This window comes from Lemur catta, chromosome 2, assembly GCF_020740605.2.
Source record: "Lemur catta isolate mLemCat1 chromosome 2, mLemCat1.pri, whole genome shotgun sequence".
NCBI lineage: Eukaryota > Metazoa > Chordata > Mammalia > Primates > Lemuridae > Lemur > Lemur catta.
Genome location: NC_059129.1, coordinates 60441202 through 60459201, shown reverse-complemented (window position 1 = coordinate 60459201; position 18000 = coordinate 60441202). Strand labels below are relative to the sequence as shown.

General features: G+C 43.0%; 1 protein-coding gene across 1 annotated transcript in view; it reads left to right on the top strand.

The window, feature by feature from the left end:
• The first annotated feature begins 943 nt into the window (after window positions 1-943).
• The window catches only part of ELOVL5 (ELOVL fatty acid elongase 5), a 78465-nt gene continuing 61408 nt past the window's right edge, over window positions 944-18000 (top strand). The window contains exon 1 of the mRNA XM_045543758.1: window positions 944-1050. The gene's annotated coding sequence lies outside the window, so the exon portion shown is untranslated. The remainder of the gene's footprint in view (window positions 1051-18000) is intronic.

Genomic DNA, 18000 nt, shown 5'->3' with positions numbered 1-18000 from the left:
TTGTACACCTGCATTTCTGTTGCAATGGCCCAGTGCCTGGAACACAGCTGACATATGATAAACATTTTATTGTAAACATGTAAACGAATAAATTTGCCTACATTAAATGGTTGACTGTTAGGTTAATAGACACGAAGGAGAAGAAATACAGCAAGAGGGGCATAAAAGAAGAAAGGCTAAATTTCTGGGGGCTTGAAATGGGAAAGCAGTAGGGTATTAGGCTAATGAAAGCCTCAAGTCATCCAAATATGAATAGAAAACACCAAGGATCTTCTGTTTGTGCCCTGAGCCCCTTTTGTCTTACGTGCTTAAGACACTCCATCATCTTTCCTTTTACAAGCCTTTACAATAATTTCTAGTGTATAAACGGAGTTGGTAGTGACCTCTAAAGAAAAGTCAGAATCCCTAAGAAAAATACACGGTAAAATCCATCGCAAGGGAGTTAAGATTGTAACAACAGTTTTGAGTGAAATTTTGTGTTTTTGCTTTACGTTATTCAACTGTGGACCTTCGCTCCCGTGGTAGCCTTAGGCATTTAACCCGTTCTGCTATGACCAAGAACTGGATCGAGAGTGGGCTTCTGCCGCCCAAATGCGGATCCAGAATCCTGCCACGCCTGGCTCTAAAAGAATCAGAGTTCAGAGCCTCGGGAACTTCACGGCAGCTATTGCGCAGGCTCTGCGTTCCACGCAGGCTTATTAGGAAGAAAGGGAATAAAACTGTCCGTAGGTAGGCACGTGAACCAGAGGGGACCAACCCTGGTCTCGGCTCTCCCAGGCATCGGATTCTGGAATTTACAATCACGAAAGTTCTATTGTCCCGCGATTGGCTCCGGGGCCGCATGACATCATAGCGCTTGATCCATCCCTCGGGCCCCGATTGGCTGGCCGCGCCATTGTGACGTCACGGTCAGCCCACGTTCTGATTGTAGATACCCGGCGCCTTCCCCTTCCCATCGCGGCGGTTCCTCCTCGCCGGCGCCTCCCTCGTCCATCCTCTCTCGCTCCGGCTGGCCACGGGCGCTCCTGCCGCCGCCCCTCGGGCCAAGCGGTAAGCCGTCGGCTCCGGGAAACTTCGCCGGGGGCCGCCGCTCGGCCATGACACCCGCACGAGCGCGCCGCCAGGACCCGGGCTGCGACACGCGGTTAGGTCTCGAACCGGGCGCGGAGGACGAGCTGCCCGTGCGGCCCGCGCTCCGCCGGCCGCTGCCAGTCGGGCCGGCTCCGCGGGCTCGGGGAAAGCCGTGGCGGCGCGAGGCGGCTCCCCCCGCCGCCGAGGCTGGGCAGGGCGCCGCGGGAGTTCCCCGGGGCGCTGTCGCACCTGTTCGGCGGGTGGAAGCCGCACGCAGCCACTTTCGCGCGCTGACAGGCGCCGCGGGGGCACGGCACTGCGCCCAGACAGGAGGCAGCGTGGCTGGGTTTGCGTGCTCAGCCCCTTCCGCCCCGCCTGGATGCACTCGCGGGCGGGAGGTCGGGGTGGGCGCCTTCTGAGAGCGCGCTTTCTTTGGGGGAAACAAAACCTGGGCGAGTTCGGAGAGCTTGCGTGGGGTCGCGGGTGGGGTGGGCACCGGGGACGCTCCGGCCTTTTCTTTTTCTCTCCTCCCGGTCTCCGTCAACCTTCTGGACCTTCCCTCAGCCCCTCGGGGGGAAGCCCGCTAACCCGGGTCACTTCGGGTTTTCCTGAAACCAGATAACCGCAGCCCTCGGTGGTACTCGGAGAGGGATGAGGCTGGTGGGAAATCGAGAGGGCGGGGACTCGAGGGCGACCGCGGCGGCCTTTCTGGGGAGTCCGGGCGCGGGAGAGGCGGGAGCGGCCGGCGGCTAGGGAGGCGCGCGGTGCGGGAGCGGCCCTGGGCCGGGGCGGCTGTGATGCGTGTTGCGAGTTGCAGGGAAAAGTGCCCTTTCACGGTTTCCACGCCAGGAAGACTCTCCTTCCCCCTCAGCTCAGGTGGAGGGAGTCGTGCCCAGAGCGAGAGTTGTTCTTTTTGAACTGTCTTGCAACCGTTCCGTGCTCGCGCACTTGGCGTTTCCCCCTCCTCACGGGGGGAAGTGAGTAAGCTCCTTGATTGCACGTTCGGGGAGTGCATTTAGCCGAGTTTTGCTAAGTGGGGGGAGGTCGGGTTGGGACGGCATAGCGGGGTTGGGAAGCCGAGCGGTACTGACGGGAAATTGTGGGGAGCGGCGACCCCCCCCTTTTTTGTTTTAAATTATGGGACCCGTGGCAGGAAGTGCTTTATAGGGTTGTACGGAAGAGCTGATGTTGCTTGTTAGATTTTGTAACTTGTTCTTTTAACCACTTGGCAGATAACCTGTTGGTCTGCACTTGTTTTGCTTGTACGTCTCAGCCCACAACGTTTGATGTAGAATCTACAGATGCAGACAGGCGGTTTTGTGTGAGGTGGCTGTGGTACCAACAGTTTAGCTTTCCATCTGCGGCTGGGGACAAGTGGCTCACTTGTCCAGCAGCTCAGATACTGCCTGGGATTCTCCAGGAAAGCTCTACAGTTGAAAGAGAAATATTACTCATTTCCCTTTTAGATTCTTACCTTAGATTGTAACTTCTCATTGCCAGGAGCTTTTTCTGTACTGTGTCTCTTTTTGCGTTTTCTTTTCGCTTCCATTTCTAACTGAAGACAAAAGGGAAAATATTATTATTGATGGTTACAGAATATACGATAAAACTTCGCTGAAAAGTGAAAGGAGGAAGCATACTAAAATTTGATTGTCAGATTTTTCAGTAAGAGTGTCTTGTACTTCAGGCACTGCCCTCACCCTCTTGACTCAATTTTCTTGTGTGTAAATGGAGGTTCCATGTTGCAGAAGTATTATAGATTTCAAGAAATGACACAAATAAAAGAGCTCAGCATTGGGTCTGCGAAATGGTGATTTCATAAATGTTTGCTTCTCATTTCCTGAGATTAACAGAGCTTCTTTTTGGTTAGAGCCATTAATTTTTTCATGTTTGATGTTTGCAAAAATCTTTTTTTCACTACCACCTCTTTTACTGTCAGCATAATTTGCCTGTCCTGCTTCTAGAGGTGAGCATCCATCCTTGGGTGTCTTATTTCCACCTTGAAATATGTGAATCAAGGGAAAACTGTTTACCTTTATAGGGTGACTTTGATGCCTAAGTAGGCAGTAGAAAATGCAAGTAGGTTTTATCTCTTTCTTTCCCTGGCACATCCTTCCCCTCCTCTAAAACATTTTGTACATTTTTATTACTCGTCTGTGCCTTCCAACTCTTCTGTTACCAATGGGATAATCCTTTCATTAGCTACCCATAAATAAGTCTTTCCCTGTATGCATTCTATTTCAAGTACTATTGATGTGACCATGTACCTATTAATGGTTGCTTTCCATATGTAATCCTTACAACCTCCCTGTAAGAAGTTTTATCCCCACTTCTTTTTTAAAAAACTGAGAACTAAGGCCTAGAGATGCCAAGTGACTTGTCCAAATTCACTAAATTCTGTCTCCTGCAACATCCCTGCTCCTTTGTACTGCTAGCGTTTTTGTCTAGTGGCCTATGTGCCATTTAGGTAACTCTGTTATCCCGTAATTTAAAAATCTAACCTGTGCTTAAGGGTTCATCTTAAAGCTTCCAAGACTAACAACTTATCCTCTCAAATCTGCCTAAAATCTCTTCCCTTTCTTGTAGCCTGTACATGACTTGTTCTTTTTATTAATTCATTGATTTGTCAGTTATCGAGTCTGTATTTTATGTACATGGGTGGGGGGGATTGGATACCAAGAGGAATGACACAGTTCCTGATTATGAAGGGCTTCCTGATTTAGTTTGCACTTTAAGCCTTGTATACCCAAACTTAATTTACACTTTGGACCAAAAGGGAGTTAAAAGCAGATTTCTGGGTGACTTGTCTACCTATATCTAGAAAAGCTTTATGGCAGAACACTCCATGTTAGACATATCATTGCCTAGCAATGCTGTATTGGTCAGGATTTTTCAGTGCAAGAACAGATAACCCAACTCAGATAGGCTTACCTATGCACCTGACCTGAAAAGTCCTGAGGGCAGGACTTTTGCACCAATTCTCTGAAGTCCTCTCAGCTGTCAATTATATTCTTAGGCTGATTTTGCAATATGACTGCCAGCAGCTGCCACTATAGGCACACTTGGAGACCTCCCTTCCTACCAGCTTCCAAGGCTTTCAGGTGATTGGCTTAGGCCTTGGTTACATGAAGCAATAACTGGAACAGTGGAAGTGTGTAATCTGGAGCCCAGCCCAGAACCAGGAAAGTGGAGTTAAATCTCATCTAGTTGGCTGCTACCCTTTCAGGGAGGGCCTGCATGAACACAGGAAGTCAGCTGCAGTGTCTACTGTAAGGACCTAACAGGTGATTGGATTAAACTAAGTTGAACTGAATCAGTATTTGAATTTTGCCTTACATTTCACAGAGGAGTCTTAGTTGACGGGCAGTGATAGGAGGACATGTGTTCTAGGCAAGAGGGAGTTTGGAGAGTACGCATGTGTGGAATCACTGGGCGAAAAGCAAGTAGCACAGCTGGTGGAAGCTGGTAGAGAGGGCAGAAGTGGAAGAAAAGGTTACAAAGGCAAGTTATTGATATAATAATAATGGCTGACTTTTATTGAGCTATTATCATGTGTAAGACCTTGCAGTAAGCACTTCACAAGGACTTATCTCTATTATTAACGGAAACTAGAGCATTCCCATTTTTCAGGTGAGGAATTGGAGGCTCAGAGAGGTTTAGACATTTGCCAAAGGTCACAAAGCCTTCCAGCTCAGATCAATTTGACCCTTTAGCTTGCTCCCTCTCCTGAGCTGTTTGGTAACAGATTACCATGAAGCTTTTGAACGAGGAGAATTGCATCATTAGTGCTATGCCCCAGAAATATGAGTCCCGTCAGAGCATGTAGGATGGATTGGCATGGACAGAGGGTAGGAATGTGAAGAGGAGTTGAGAGGCTGTTACAGGTGGCCAGGGCAGTGAAAAAGCCCGAGCCACAGCCTTGAGCACAGACTGGAGAGAGCTAATTGTGGGAGACTGTGTCTGGGATAGGACTAGGAGACAAATTAGATTCAAGGACCACCAAGAGGACGAGCACTCGAGTACTGAGTGGAAGAAGAAACATGGTATTATAGAGAAAGGAGGAAGCTTTGGGATCAAATGGAAATATCCTAACAACCCAGGCAGATCCCAGGACAAACGCTTTCTTCTTCTAAAGTTCAGATTCTTGCTCTTCACAGCCAGCCTCTTCAATTTTGTTGTCCTTCTTCAAGTTTCTACCACATTTCATCCATTCATAGACACAGTTTTTCACATTTTAACATCTGGGCAGAGATGCAGCTTATAATTGGTGGTATCTTAAAATCACTGCAGGCACCTCTTTCCATGTTTTAATATTGTAGCAATTGAGATGCTTCCTGCGCCTTTCAATGAATTTTCGGTGGGAAAAGGAAAGCCCCAGTATTGTTAAAGATCACGCAGACAGTTGCTGGCAGAGCCAGGAGTAGGAACCAAGACTTCTGGGCTGCTTCTACCTGCTGGATTACTACCTTAGCCCACATAATAGATATTAAAATACAAATAGTCTCATGATACAGGATTATGGGAAAGCACATGCATGTTTGTCTCTTTATTAAAACTGAAGTAATTTGAGAAGACTGGAAGGCATGGTTGTTTGTAGAGTGCCTCGTTCTTGTATAGAACCTAGCTGCTGTGGTTTCTTGTCTTAACTTGCCACCAACCATAAGAAAATCAACTCTGGGCATTGGTCTGTCTTCCTTTAAAATGAAAGATTAAAATTTTTAGTTTTCATTTTTGCCAGTAGCAAAAATGTTTTTGTTTCTGTTCGACCAGGGATAGAGAATGAAAGTTGAGATCATTTAGGTCTTAAAAAGGTAGATGTCAGGATAGGTGATAGAAATTCCAGCAACAGAAGCAAACTGCTGCAGGTTTTCTCTTTAGGAGATTAAAACATGCCTGCTGGATATGTTCTGGCCTAGCAAAGTGAGTTGTTCAGGAAGCTAACCTGACCTCTTGAGTTTCTATAATAGGACCCTCTACTCCCCATCCATACTCACACTTAAGCACAATTTCAACCCATAAATGTTATCATTACCAAACTTCTTGGCTCCCACTGGTATGTTTCCTCCATGGGAACATTTTTAGTTGACTTGTAGGCATTCACCTCTAGGTACCTGGATTTAAAATCTTCGTACTTGGAGAGTTTTTAGAAAGACTAAGTTCCCACCCTTTCACCTCCCTCTTCCCCTGCCAGTTCTGTGTGAAGTACATTTGTGATGGCATTCAGGCAAGAGTGCGTCTTAGTATTCTTTATATCTTAAGTTAGACTTTTGTTTGATGTCTTCTTACTTGGATTTAGGGAAATATTTATTTGTTTTAAAATTTTTAGTGGTGATATTGTTATGCTTTCTCTAACTGGGAGAGTAACAAGTTTCTTGAAATATACCTGTGATTTTTAACTCTAATCCTTATGGTTATACTAGGTCGCCACCCTCCTGCTAGCAAATGTAGTTATGGGTTCCATCTCTGTTAAGTTCCACCTTTGCCCCTTCCTTTTCTGTGTGTCAACGATTTCATCCTGTCAGAGTTAGTCTCTTGAAAGCCCATACTAAACAGACCTAACTAAAGCTATGCTGGACAATTGGCCACTCAGGTCTGTATTTTATCTGAGTTCCTGAACCCCAGAGTACTTGTTTCCCTTTGGTCTTGGCACAGGAAATGCTACGACAAAATGAATGTTAAGAATTTCTTCTTCCCCAAAGAATAGTTCTCATGGTACCAAATTCAATAATTAGTCATTTGCTTTCCTGGGAGTTTGAAAAATGTGGTGTATGTCCCTAGGGATAGTGTTCCGGGTACCTCTGCTTCAGTCTTTGGCAGAAGAAACAAATTACTTTAATATTCACAGAAGTTGTTGACACCTCTATCAGCTGTGTGTGTTAGTTGATAAGTACCTCTGCAAATTTGAGTTTGCTTCTGTCAGAACTTCTGAATATTTATCTGTTATGCATCTGGGGTACATTTGAAAGAGCACTACTATGTTTCTTTTAAGTAAGGAAAGCTGTAAGAAGCAGATTAGGTTAGCAGTCTTTTGGGTTAACGGCCATGCACCTGTGTGGAGTTCCAACTCTGCCACTTATGGCTGTGTGGGCTTCAGCAGGTAACTTATTCCACCTCTTTGAGAGTTCAGGTTCTGAACTTGAAGGTGATAGTACCTGTGCCTACTTTGGAGGGTGTTGGAACCATCGGTATAATACATGTAAGTTAACTGGGGCACTTAATTTTATTAGCATGGTAAAAAGATTTCTCTTTTATAGAAGATGTTTACTGAAGCATTGCTTTTAATAGCAAAAGATTGGAAGAGTTAATAGAGTAAATGTCCTTCAGAAGAATAAATTGTGCTACTGCTGGGCAATAGAATACTCTGCAAATTTTAAAAACAACGAGGCTGTTCTGTGGATTCTGAATATAGTTGTTCGGTACCACATACTAAAGCACTTTTCTAAAGTGCTCCGCATATAGTAATTCATTTTGGCTTCACAAAACCCCACAAAGTAGATACCCCATTTTTACAGATGAAGAAACTGAAGTAGACAAAGGTTAAGTCACTTGTCTCAAGAGCCACAACTAGTAGTTGGCAGAGCCAGGATTCAAACCCAGGCAGACTGGCTGTAAAGTCTGATCTTAACCACTCTGCTATGTTGTATGCCTGTCAGACCTAAATAGTCATCTTTGCATTTGCAGCTTTAGATACAGAAATGAGAGGAAACATGGTTGAGTTTCTTATTCATCATTATGTTCTGGGAGATTGGCGGCATAACCACCATAGGGCTTCAGTTGACAGTAATAAAGGTTCTTTAGCGGGATAGGGAACCTGCGGCCTTGGGGACACACGTGGCCTTCTGGATCCTTGAGTGTGGCCTTTTGACTGGGTCCAAACTTTACAGAACAAATCCTTTTAATAAATGATGTTCTGTGCATAATTGTATGTGCTATAGTTTTAGATGACTGGCAATGCAGTAGGTTTGTTTATACCAGCATCAATGCAAACAGATAATATGCATTGCGTTTTGATGTCACTAGGTGATGGAATTTTTTAGCTCCATTATAATCGTATGGGACCACCATCATATATGTGTTGAATGAAACAACATTATGCAATACATGACTGTATTTTGAAAACAGCTACTAGGTCATTCTAATACAGGCCCCATTAAGGGGCTCTGTGCTGGGCCATGGTGTTGAGGCTGTAGACAAGTTTCCCACCACCTTCAGTTCTCTTGGGATTCTTAGACCCTTTCAGAACTGAGTTTTCTTTCTGGGTGTGGGTCACTAGGTCTGTTATCATTATAGTGGCTAGAAGTTACCATCATTCCTAAAATGAGAGAATCACAGAATTCACGGAATGCCTTATTTATTATGATGGAATCTGAACAGGTGATAAAACAACTGTTGGCTTTAGACATACTCTGTAGAAGAGATGAATACGTGATTACTAGATTGTGTTTACCTTTTAAAAATGCCACATTGTGGGAGGCTTTTTTTTTCTTTTTTACACATTTTTAATTCTGTCTCTTTCTCTCCTCATTCACCCACACACCAACAACAGTTTAAAAACGTGGGTGTTTAGGTTGAGTTTCAAAAAAGAAGTGCATTTTCATGTTATATGACTTATTTATGTTACATAGGTCTGAATTAAAATCTTTTAAGACCTCTTGGGGGGGGGGTTGAAATTTCAGCTGAGGGTATGACAGTACCTTTGTTGTGTATTTTGTACAAATTAGCTTGGAGAACTCAAATGATAATTCCCTCACATGATAATTTATTTTGAATATTCAAGTAATCACATCAGTTACAAGACTGCAATCAGATAGAAATTATAAGTAGCTGTTCATAGCAGAAAATACTTCTTAAGAGCTTTTTGAGTATTTGTCTCCCAGCTATTTGCAGCTGGGGAACATCTGTTGGTTTAGATGTTTAGTATATGATTGAAGTATAGGCTAGTCTCTTAAAGTCCCGTCTTTTAAGGGAACCATTAGCATTAGAGGCATGATAGTATCTTGGTATCCATTGTCTGCCTTGGCCATTGATTTGTCTTCTTTACAAGTGTGCGCTTAACCCAAGAGGGTAGTTGCTCTGTGAAACAGGTGGGAGTTTCTCCAGAGAGCCCCATAGGAACAGTATCTCAGGACCTCCACGTCCCTAGGAGAATGTTAGAAATATTGTGGTGGTTTCATTTTCAGAGCAGCTCCTTTTTATTTCCTTTATAAGTAGTAGGGTTTGAAATGGGCTCAGTGACCCCAAAGGAAGTTGGCCTGTGTCTGGTGACAGTGAGGTAGGTTCTTTTCATTGACCACTGGTACAGAGTTCAGGCCTGAATTTATCATCTTCTTGGGAAATGGGACTGGCATATTTTAAAGGGCCTCCCAAGATTCAAAATTTAGGTAAGTAATTGCAAAGTACTGTTGGAATAGCAAATTTCACTGGGTGATAGATGTACTTGCCCATAGATTCAAATATCCACCCACCCACCCCTTGTCCATTTCAGATATTTATTCCTAATCCATCTCTTTCTTCTGAGCTCCAGACTTACAACTTCTCTTCAGCTGGGCTCACCTGGATGGCCACGTACCTCTCCTGTTGGCCATCGTGGTCAGGAGCACCACCTTCCACCGATTTGCCCGAGCCATCAAGCTGGAAGCAATAGCTGGGTTCCTTCCCATTTCCTTCAACTCTCATGACCAAATGTTGTCCACTTAGGCTCCACCCTGTCACTCCTGTCTACCCCCTGCCTCCATTGCCCCAGCTTTAACAGCATATCATTTCCTGCCTGGACGACTACAGTTTCTCCCTGGCTCCTTGCTGTCTCCCCTGTGTTGGCTCTACTCTGTTGCCTGGCCTTCTCACATGATCATTGCACTCTACCCTAAAAGCCTCATTTACTTCCTCTTCAGGGCCACCCTTGATCCAGTGTCGTGTCCTACCCCTTACCTGCCTGCCTGCCTGCCTGTACCCTTCACTTTGAACACACCAAGACTTGCATTCCTCAAATGCCCCTTGCCTGTTCCCGTCTCTCTCTCCTCCACACACGCTGAGTTTGGATGGCTTCCTTATCAGTTGCTCCCTACCAAAAAAAGAGAAAAAACTCAAGAACAAAACAATTAACTGAAAAAGCCCTGTTCTTCATAAGTCGACCCCTCATACCTTTGATCACTTTGGCTGATTTATTAGGTTGGTGGAAAAGTAATTGTGGCTTTGGATGGTGAATTTTAAATCTTTATAACTAGGCATAGACACATCTTTATTAATCAAAATGGGATCCATTACAATCAACACATTTTTGCCAGCAGGAGGAAATAAGTTTGTTCATGCCTATATCTTAAAAATCCATGCTTCAGGATTCGGTGAACTCTTGTGGAGATGCTTGAAAAAGTGGGAGTTGGTTGGTAAGAGGTCAGGTGAATATGCCAGATGGGGCAAAACTTCATAGCCCAATTACTTCAACTCTTGAAGCGTTGGCTGTGTGGAGGTGCAGTTGGGCTTTGTTGTGGAGAAGAATTGGGCCCTTTCTGTTGGCCAATGCCAGCTGTAGGTGTGGCAGTTTTCGGTACATCTCACTGATTTGCTGAACGTACTTCTCAGATGTAATGGTTTCACTGGGATTCAGAAAGAGCTGGAGTGGATCACACTGGCAGCAGACCACCAAACAGTGACCATGACCTTTTTTTGGTGCAAGTTTGGCTTTGGGATGTGCTTTGGAGCTTCTTCTCCGTCCAACCACTGAGCTGGTCATTGCTGGTTGTCGTATAAAATCCACTTTTCGTCACAATCCAATGGAAAAATGGTTCGTTGTTGCATGCAGTAAGAGAAGATGACACTTCAAAATGACAATGTTTTTGGCCTTCAGTCAGCTCATGAGGCACCCACTTATCAAGCTTTTTCACCTTTCAAATTTGCTTCAGATGCCCAATGACCATAGAATGATCGACGTTGAATTCTTCTATAACTTCTCGTGTAGTTGTAAGAGGATCAGCTTTGATGATTGTTCTCAGTTGGTCATTGTCAACTTCCGATGGTCAGCCACTGCACTCCTCAACTTCAGCTTCAAGGCTCTCATCTCCGTTGCAAAACTTCTTGGACCGCCACTGCACTATATGTTTGTTAGCAGTTCCTGGGCCAAATGTGTTGTTGATGTTGCGAGTTGCTGCTGCTTTATGACCGATTTTGAACTCGAATAAGAAAATCACTCAAATTTGCTTTTTGTCTAACATCATTTCCATAGTCTAAAATAAATCTAAAATAAACAGGAAGTAATAAGTCACTAGCAAAAAAACGTAAAGCAAGAAATGTGCAGTAAAATGATGTATAACATAACCACATTTATTTAAGAATGTAATGCAATATCAAAGGGCAAATTTCCACAATGCTAAAACTGCAGTTACTTTTGCACCAACCTAATAGATGTTCCCACTCCTTTCTGACTATATGGCGTTGATCCCAACACCTAATTTTTGTGTGTCTCAGTTTCCTTGTTCCTAAACTGAGAATGATCAGTGCATTCCTTTTGATTACTAAAAATTGAATGAGGTAGTACCTGTTCAGTGCTTTGCATAGTGTCGGGTATGTTCATCTCTGTAGCAGTACACACATACTGTCTAGCATGTGGTATAGGTATCTACCAGTTATTTGCATGTTTCTCTAAATACTTATGTACCTTTCAAACATAATCAGTTCTGTAATCTTTGCTAATGGCTATGTGAAGCTGAGTATTCCTTGATAGCCTGCGGATACATAATGTTTCACAAATGAGAAGCCTACCTGGGCAGGGGACTCTGGAAGGGTGGTTTCCCTGCTTCTAGGCTGCGGGAGTAGAATGGCAACAGCCCTCAGACCACACAAATTGATAGACATCCTACTTTCTCAGAAGCAGAGGGGATAACGTGCTGTGATTTTAAGAGGCCTTGCTTACCTGTGTATTACCTTGTAGAGCTTTCAGGTAGAATACACCAGCAGTAGACCAGTCTGGAGGCATTGTGCCCAAGGAAAGAATAGTCAGATGGGTGTATAGCCACCCATCTATTCCATAATGAAATAATAGTGGAAACTGGTTTTCTTTTTAACCTTATTTTAGTTGGCAGCAACATGGAACCCAGATTAAAGTAGACTGTGTAGGTTGGACAAAGCCTGTCTCCTTCAGTAGCCACTTATTCAGTATTTGTTGATTACTGACATCCACTTACCGTTGGGCTTTTCTCTGTGTTACCCTCTGCTAAGGAATGTGGATCCTACAGAGAAACATGATGGTACATTTAACAGCAAAAAGATTATGATCCAATAGGAAAGGTGAGGTATGTACGTGGAGCAACAGATAATTAATTACTGGTACTGCAGATATGGCTATGTATGTTGCAGTGAGGTTTGACTACAAGTGATGAGGATGCCAAAATAATAGTGACTCCCCTAATGGAACCCCAAAACAAAGTAAAGTTTGTATCTCCCATGAAAGGCTGGGTGGGTGGTTCAGGGCTGGTATGATTCTCAATGAAGCTCCTTCTATCTCACTGTACACCAGGCTTGGAGTGTGGCCCCATCTTCCAGGCAGCAGGACAGAAGGAGAGGCAAAGAAAGTAGCAGTGCAAATGATGCTTTCTCTTAGGGGGAGTTCCCAGAAACTGCCCCAAGATGATTTTGCTTCTGTTTCATTGGCTAGAACATAAACACGAAGCCACATGAAGCTGCAAGAGGCTTGAAAATCTCATCTTGATTCTAGGTGGCCATGTGCAGCTAAAAGTCTTGCTACCATGTGTACAATTTGGGCACCACCCACAGTCTGCACCACAGGTGGTGGACAAGACCAACAGTCCCCACCCACCTGAGACTGAGAGTCTGAGGGAGGATACTGACAAAACGAACAGGTATCAACAGTACAGTGATGAGGCCCATGAGAGGGTGTCGAAGGTGTGCCATGGGAGCAAACAGGACACCCAAATGAGACTGGAGGATCAGGAAAGGTTGTCCAGAGACTAAGCAGGAGTCTGTCTGGTAGAAGAAGTGGGCAGAGTATTCGAGCAAAAGCTCCAAGGCAGAGGAGGTAGGTAGTTGGGGGGATGGAGGAGCATGTAAGGAATTGAAAGTCAGCAAAGCAAACCAGAGAGGGAAGCCGGGTTCTGATCATGTGGGCCCCGGGAGCAGCAGGGATAAGTTTGGACATTTTCCCAGGAGCCTTGAACTGGTTTCTGCAGGTGAGTAATCTAGAAAGATGGTTTCCAGGGTGAGGAGCAACACAAGATTGGAGGCAGGGAAGATCCATGAGGAAGGAGTACATTAATCCAATTGAGACGTGACAGTGGCCTCAACTAGAGAATGGCTTTGGGGATGGAGAGAAGTGGATACAAATCCTATAAATCTCATGGAGCTTGAGAGTATAGAGATAATTTGGTCTACCTTTTCACTTTTCATATAATGAAACCAAGATTGAGAGTTTAAATGGCATGCCAGGGTCACACAGCTAGGGCTGTAGAGCAGCACCAGAAATTGTTTCTCTGTCTGTACTTTCCTTTGTGTCATGGTTGAATAATGTGCTAATTTGGGAGAGCAGGGCATGGTGGGCATTTTGGGGCCGTTACCAGGACCTGAAGCCTGGTGGGCCTGGTGTCCAGTGTAGAGGGAGGGGTCTAGCCTGCTTTGGGGGCTGGGTTCCTGGGAAGATTATGGGGCTAGTAACAGAAATAGGGGATTTGGAAGGAAGAGAAGATTGTGAAGGACTAATGAATTCAGTTTTTGGTTTGTTGAGTTTGAGGTTCAAGTGTACCCTGTGTAGGTGCAGAGAGGTCAGAAGGAAACTGGCCCTTGAGGTTGGGATTGGAGATGCAGGATTAGGTGTCATTGATCATGATTTTTCTGTATGCTTTAAATTTCTCCAGTGAAAGAGACTCAGCAGCCCTTCTAAGTCCTATGTGTCACATACCTTAAAATTAAGAGATTTTTTTTTCCTAGTGCTTAACCTAAATTATTTTTGCTGCAATTTGAATTCTTTGTACCCTCAAAAAATTTTAATAAATAAAAATAAAATCAGTTAATACTAAATAAATAGTAAATTAAAATAAATAGAAAATAACAGTTCTGTGACCGTCCCTTGCATATTTTACCCTGTGCTGCAGGTCTTCTTCCTGGGAGCCTCTCTGGCTCTGGTTGATCTCTCTATCACTGAGTCCCCTGAGGGTGCAGAGGGTGGAGTCCCAAATAAAACTTGGTGGCCTTGTGCTGGAGAAAGGGAATTGGATGCTACTTGCTGTAACATGTTCACATCTGTCCTTACAATGTCAGTTTGCCATCAGACACTTATTTTGAACCTGTTTACATCCTAAAAGTACTTGGTTTCAGAAGTCCATTTTTGTTCTTCGTAATTAACTTGGTTGCAGTGATTAAAAGAACAGCCTATTTTCCTGAGAAAGCAACTGTGTAGAACGTACTGACATTAGAGATCTTTCTCTGTGGTACCACGTTGTCTCTCCAGCTGTCTCCATGGTGTGTTATCTCTCCTTGGTCGCTGTTCTTTTACCTTATGTCATTTGCACCAATGAATTTCAGCTTACAAGTGAAAAGAAATATTTTTAAATGAAGACTGTACTGAATATAATTAAAACTTTTAAATCCTGTTAAGATATGGGCTATGACTAACATAATGACTTCTGTAAACTACACATGCATTTAATTACAGTTACCATTACTTACATTTCATTCTCCAGAAAGGCAAATAAGATTGAAACAAGAGATCCTATTCCAAGTTGACCAACTAAACTATCCAATTCTCCCTTCCTTTTGCCCTCTGATTTGACAAAAATAAGATTTATGTGTGCCAAACTGTGGATTGTCATTTACATTAATCAGTATCCCTATAAGACAAAGCCCTGAAAACATCCTGAAAGAACAAACCGATTGCAGCATAAACTGATTGGGACATAATATGGAGAGGGAGGATAAGGTGTTAGTCCTGTTTTGGGGTGCCCATTATTAACATTTCAGCTGTACAATCCATTGTAAACAGTCATGATTTTTTTCCTTTTTCTGCAAATCAAGTTGGTTTCCCCTGATGAGATGGTCCACTTGGCTTTATAGGCTTTTCTCTGTAATGTTTTTCAAAGTAAGACAGCCAACAAAGCATTTCATAGGGAGAAACTTGGAAATGTCTGCTCTGTGACTATGACCTAATGATGCATGCTCCGAGCTCTAGTTTAAAAGCACTGAGTTTTTTCATGACATCTGAGGATATGGCATGCACCTTTATAGCAGCAAGTGTTGAGCTTCACATAGGATTTGTTCTCTCATTGACACTGCTCTCTTGCAAAGGAATGCTCTTGCAACCGTGAAAGGCATGCTTGGAGAGGTGGACTGTCACTCTCAAATCTTATTTTGGGGAAGGGAGTGTCATGTAATTTTCTCTCTCCCTTCTTTGTTCATATTTCTCTCCCCTCTCCCTCTTGCTTACCTGTTTTTCTTCCTTCAGCCAGGAGTCTGTTTTAAGAAGTTAGCTGAGGTCCAGCCACTGATGCAGAGGGCAGATAGTGGCCCAAGCTGCCCTTTAAGCTGTAGTTTGGGGGGAGGGTGACTAAAGTTTTGAAGAACCTCCTACATGATGCAATTTGAACTGATTAGCAAAATAAGCCAAAGAAACTAGTACCGGCTGAAAATTGACTGAGCTGATAGGCAAATGGCAAGAATGGTTTTAAAACAGTGTGTGTTGCACATTGAAATCAGGAAAGTGAATTTTTGACTTTGATTCTGAGCTCTTATTTTCTTCCCTCCTCTCCTCCTCCCCTTCCTCTTTCCTCCCCTCTCGCCTCCCTCCATCTCTTTCCCACTCCCCTTGCCCCCTCCTCTGTCTCTCTCTCTGTCTCTCTCTCTGTCTCTCTCTCTCTCTCTCTCTCTCTCTCTCTCTCTCTCTCTCTCTCTCTCTCTCTCTCTCTCTGTGTGTGTGTGTGTGTGTGTGTGTGTGTGTGTGTGTGTAGAAACACTTAGCATTTATGTAGTGGTTGATAATTGAATACATTCTATTTCAGTACTACCTAATGTAATTTAACCACAGGAAGCTTTCCCTTATTATTTATGATTTAAAATTTTAGTTTTTGCTGAACAAGTTTCTATGAGGAATGTCCTCATTTGGAAGGGGAGTAGTTAGTGTCATGCAGTGTCTAAAGAAACTTTCACAGTTTTTACGTACACGGTAATGTCAAAATCAGCCCACTCCTGTTTGATTGGTCCTGTTGAGTTTCTCTTAATACCATACTGTATACACTTTGATCAGTCAGTAGGGAATTGGTAAAAACTTAATTGTTTCACAGAGTACTTTTAATTACAATGTATTTATTTTAAATTTTATTCATCATTATTAGCACATTTCCAAAATGTTTTAACTAACTTCAAGTATTTGAATATTCAGTTTCTATATTCTGTGTACTCCAAGTTTAACTTAACTGCTAAGTCAAATACAGTCATAAGCTGCATAACCACATTTCCGTCAGTGATGGACTGCGTATGCAGTGGTGGTCCCATAAGATTATAATAGAGCCGAAAATTCCTATTGCTTAGTGAAGTTGTAGCCATCTTAATGTCTTAGGGCAGTGTATTATTCATGTGTTTGTGGTGATGAGGATGTAAACAAACCTCCTATACTGCTAGTGCAGTTATGTGCACATACAGTTATGTGCAGTGTATAATACTTGATAATGATAATGAATGACTGTGTTACTGGTGTATATATTTACTATCCTTTTTATTATTTAGAATATATTCCTACTTAGAAAATAGGAATTGTGAGACAGCCTCAGGCAGGTCCTTCAGGAGATATTCCAGAAGGCATTGTTATCTTAGGAACTGACAGCTCCATGCCTTTTATTGCCCCTGAAGATCTTCCAGTGGGACAAGATGTGGAGGTGAAAGACAGTGATATTGATGATCCTGACCCTGTGTAGGCCTAGGTCAATGTGTGTTTCTTTCTTCGTTTTCAACAAAAAATGTTTAAAAAACAAAAAAAAAATTTAAATAGAAAAAAGCTTATAGAATAAGGATATAAAGAAAGAAAATATTTTTGTACAGTTATACAATGTGTTTGTGTTTTAAGCTAAGTGTTATTACCAAAGAGCCTATAAGTCTATAACAGCCAAGTGCAGTGGGACACACCTGTAGTCCCAGGCAGGAGGACCACTTGAGGGCTGGATTTCAAGGCTGCAGTGTACTTTGATCACACCTGTGAAAAGCTACTGCTCTTTAGCCTGGGCAACATCGTGAGACTCCATCTCTTAAAAAAAAAAGAAAAAAAAGTTTATGAAGAAAAAATGTTACAGTAAACTACAGTTAATTTATTATGGAAAAAATGCAAATATCTTTTTGTTATTTAGTGTAGCCTAAGTGGACAGTGTTTATATACTGTACAATGTATATATACTGTACAGTAGTGTACAGTAATGTCCTGGGTCTTCACATTCACTCACCGCTCACTCACTGTCTCACTCAGAGCAGCTTCAAGTCCTATAAGCTCCATTCATGATAAGTGCCCTAAACAGGTGTACCATTTTTTATCTTTTATACCGTATTTATACTGTACCTTTTCTGTGTTTGGATATGTTTAGATATACAAATACCATTGTGTTATAGTTGCCTACAGTATTCAGTATAGTAACATATTGTACAGTTTGTAGCCTAGCAACAATAAGCTATACCATATAGCCTAGTTGTGTAGTAGGCTATTCCATCTAGTTTTGTGTAAGTACACTCTAAGATGTTCACACAACAATGAAATCACCTAATGAGGCATTTCCCAGAACATATATCTATATAAAGACTCATTCTTTTTGATGTGTGTTTGGGATATTTGCCTTCTCAGTTGAGAAGCTAAATATACATCTTTTTAGAAATAACACCTCACAGAGGGGGAAAAAAAATTCTTTATGCAGTTTTTAATACAACTCTCAGACTTTTTGTTTTCAAAAAGTT